At 42.4% G+C, this 4,360-nt stretch overlaps 1 pseudogene across 1 annotated transcript; it reads left to right on the forward strand.

The window, feature by feature from the left end:
• The first annotated feature begins 449 nt into the window (after positions 1-449).
• Positions 450-3,303, forward strand: LOC311134033 (olfactomedin-like protein 3A; annotated as a pseudogene). The gene is made up of 3 exons: positions 450-548; positions 998-1,275; positions 2,529-3,303. The product of its transcript is annotated as an olfactomedin-like protein 3A (transcript).
• The last annotated feature ends 1,057 nt before the right edge of the window (positions 3,304-4,360 follow it).

Genomic DNA, 4,360 nt, shown 5'->3' on the forward strand with positions numbered 1-4,360 from the left:
AAAAAATGACAATGTTAAGCCTGAGCTAGTTGAATGTTGGTTATGTAAGAGAACGTTAGTGTTCCAATAAAAACATGAGGGGAGAATGGATCTTCTATTTGGCAAAAAGGTTTTCCTCCACTCTCAGCGTTGCGTCAGCATTTGCTTCCCATCAATGCTTAAGAGTTTACTTTGAAAAACATTAAACTAAATCAAATACTAACAGGAGTGAAAAACTAGTTTTTAATCAAGAGTGACAATTTCTAATCAAGAGTGACAACTATGCAAACAATATTTTGCTTTAACTTGTCTAAACATTGCATTTTAGTGTGATACGAGTCATCAAGCATACGTTTCAATGTATTTCAGTCTCTACAAAACATAGAAAACTAATAAAAACAAACCTAAAGTAACCTATAAACATCCCTAATGTGGTATTTAGCAATCAGTGGACAACACTTTACCATAAAATGAGGGCTTTTCTCATCCTTGTCACCTTGACCTGTCTGGCTGACGCCCAGCAACAAGCCCTGATGGACTACCTGGAGCAGCGTCTGCTAGACATCGAGGTAAGTCCACTGTAGCTCAGTTGGTAGAGCATGGCGCTTGCAACGCCAGGCTCTACCTGGTGTTGCAAGCGCCAGGTAGAGAACCATACTATTGGAACCATACTAAAGAACCATACTATTGGTTCTTTAGAAGCCATACCATTGGTGATGACTGTGGCAGTGGCCCCAGGGAACAGGGTTTTAATTCATCCTGTGAAATAGGGACAACACCCATATGCCTCCAGAACTACTTGCTCTAACTGTCTTCTTTTTTTTTTCTTTTTGTCATTTAGCAGACACTCTTATCCAGAGCGACTTACAGGAGCAATTAGGGTTAAGTGCCTTGCTCAAGGTCACATCGACAGATTTTTCACCTAGTCGGCTCGGGGATTAGAACCAGCGACCTTTCGGTTACTGGCACAACACTCTTAACCACTAAGCTACCTGCCACCTCTCACCTCTCCCACCAGGATGGTATCTCGGTATGGCACGAGCAGACCAACCGCTATGCCACAGAGCTGCGGGAGTTCAACCAGCAGATGGTTGCCCAGATTGAGACCCTGGACAAAGACAAGGAGACCCTGAGGACGGACCTGGACAGTGTGGGGGACGCGCGTGGACCGCGAGATGGACTACCTTGAGACACAGAATGGGGCGCAGCCCTGCGTGGACGTGGATGACAAGTTAGTGGAACAACAGGTGACCGTGGTGAAGGAGAAGAACAAGGCCAAGTACGACAAGGCCACAGGTGAGATGTGGCAGACATGGTGGCAGACGTGGTGACATACTGAGGGGACAAAGACACATGATTACTTACTAAGAGGATCATAGCAAGCCTGGTAATTAATTGCACCCACCTGGTGTCCCAGGTCTAAATCCCTAGAGGGGAAGAATGAATCAATAGAAATCAGCAGTGGAACTGGCTTCGAGGTCCATATTTGAATATGCCTGGCATAGGCCTACTGAAAGGACAAACATATGACGTAAACTCAGCAGTAGGGGTAATGCGAGACCTTGGTTCCTTAACAAGTCTTCTTCTACATGATGAGAGGAGATATAGTGGGCCACAGGTATGAGATGTTGATAAACATGTAAGCAGGCCAAGTGTCTTAGCTGCTGTACTGTCATGTAACTAAGTTAGAAAATCAATCTACCCTCATATCAGGATTCTTCTCTCAGAGGCTCTTATTAAATAATTTAAGTGGATTTCATTCAATGTTGTGCTTAACACTTTTCGTTCTACTCTAAAACATTAAGGTTAGGGTTGATAACATAGAGAACACCATCTGGTTTTCTTGGCAGGCATAATTATAAACCTAGAGCAGGTATTCAGGAAACTGTTTACACTTGGTTGTTGAAGTACAGGAAGTGGGTGGACTGCACTGAGATACTGTATGAGAGCATGCTGATGAAGCACATAGATGAAGGACTGACTGAAAATGCGATGCTGATTCAAATATTATTCTCTAAATTATGCACCACTTTAATTGTAATATCTGCTTTCAGTTGCACTAGAGCAAAAATTAATATGCAGTGACTCATCAGATTTAATTGCCTATGATCCTTATAAATGTAGCCACACACTTGTAATTAAATTGTTTTTTAATTTCCCCAGTAATTAAATCAGCTGAGTGCTGTTGCCTACTAGGGGGGCATTTTCTTCTGACACAATCAGGTTGAACATCTGAAACATACTTCAGATCATGTAAAAGCCTGAGGAGTGAAAATAAGCTAAAACTATTTTTTTTAAATGGAACTATCCCTTGAACTTTACCTAGTCCCTTAGTATCACTTCTGGTTGCTTTATCAATATGGTATGTTGTAGTTTGTCTTATGATATTGGTATAACAGATATCACAGTTCGACTGTAACAATGTGTACATTGTAATTACACTGAACCTGCTGTGTAATGTTAACTACCATGTAAAAAACATGATTTTAGCCCAACTAAATTTAAAGTGGGACCAGGAAGGGTCATGTACCTCTCTTCTCCTCTCCCAGACTGCAGGGACATGATATCCAGCATCAAAGCCATGAAGATTTTGAAGTGAGTTAGAGGCCCAAAGGGCATGTGGACCAAAGATGTGGGTAGCAGCTCGGGCAAGGTCTATGTCTTCAACGGCACAGATGAGGACACCATCTATGAGTTTGGCTCCGTCAGGGACTTCATCGTCTCCTTGGGCACATCCATGGGCAAGACCATGAAGCTGCCATTCCCTTGGCGAGGCAGCGGCCACACCGTCTACAACAACCCCTCGTACTACGTGAAGGAGGGCAAGGAGCTGCGGCTGATCAAGTACGACATGCGGAACGGCTCAGTGGCGGACAGCGCCGTGTTCCCTGTCCAGGACCACGTCCCCATCTATGGCCTAACCCCAGAGACGGTCATTGTCCTGGCGGCAGACAAGGAGGGCCTCTGGGCCATCTACGCCACAAAGGAGACTGAGAGGCACATCTCTCTGGCCAAAATGGACGCCAACACGCTGGACATCGAACAGATGTGGGACACGTCGTGCCCGAGGGAGAACACCGAGGTTGCCTTCATCATCTGCGGCACGGTGTACGTGGTCTACAACACTGCGCTGAAAAGCGCTTGTGCGTTTTTGACGTCAGTGATATGGTGACCAACGACGACGCACCGCTAGTGTACTTTCCCAAGCGCTACGGCGCTCACTCCAGCCTCAAGTACAACCTGCTGGAGCAGCCGATCTACGCCTGGGACGATGGCTACCAGATCCTCTACAAGCTGGCCATGAAGAAGAAACTGGAGGCATGAGCTCAGCAGCGCCGCCTAGTGTTGAGGTGGGTTTGAGATTTCTATCATCTGTACTGAGTAAAAGCCCAGAAATGTCTGTGTAGACGAAAATAAAACATATTTTCACTGTCATATTCAGTGGAATGTTTTAATATTATATCTTGCCTGGAGCAAAGATCAATAACATAGATATGACCAAAGTTATGAAATTACTAACATGGTTTGTTCAACTACAGATGCCATTTCTAAATTTGATAATGTTGCTGTTGCAGGAATTTTCCTGCACAGCAGGAAATGCAAGCTTGTAGTGTATCCGAGGTTTAAAAAGGTTTCTAAAGTTTGTAATTTCCACTTTAAACTTGATTTGCCCTAACACATTTTTTATCACCCCTTCAAAAATGTCAATTTATTATAATCCACATAATAATTCACATGTCCTGTTTCCTGCAGGATAATTTTTCTGCTGTCTAAAAACTGGCTCAAATTAAGATCCTACATCTGTATGGCACAGGGCCTTGCAGCTGCAGTTATGATTTTGAACACTGTCCTAAATGAAATCAGATCATTGTCATATTGTATTTCCTGTGTCGATTACCAAGAGAAAAAACATCCATTTACTTTAGGTATTGCTTGTTATTAAATATTGATATGATGATCAAAAAAGATCTAGGGGTGTGTGGACAGAGAATCTAAAGTAAAAACAGCACAGCTGTATAATATGTATGTTTTCCGTTTTATCTCTCTGTTTGGCACTTCTGAAAACCACAATTTTACCTTTTTCTCTGGCTATGCCTTCATGTTGAATAAAAACATACTTGGATGAAAGTGTGTAAGTTATTTTTCTTCCATGTTACAGTAAAAGAGGAACATACACTACCGGTCAAAAGTTTTAGAACACCTACTCATTCAAGGGTTTTTCGTTACTTTTACTATTTTCTACATTGTAGAATAATAGTGAAGACATCAAAACTATGAAATAACATATATGGAATGATGTAGTGACAAAGAAAGTGTTAAATCAAAATATATTTTATATTTAAGATTCTTCAAATAGCCACTCTTTGCCTTAATGACAGCT

Source organism: Coregonus lavaretus (assembly GCF_964263955.1).
Source record: "Coregonus lavaretus genome assembly, chromosome: 8".
In the NCBI taxonomy this organism is placed as follows: Eukaryota; Metazoa; Chordata; class Actinopteri; order Salmoniformes; family Salmonidae; genus Coregonus; species Coregonus lavaretus.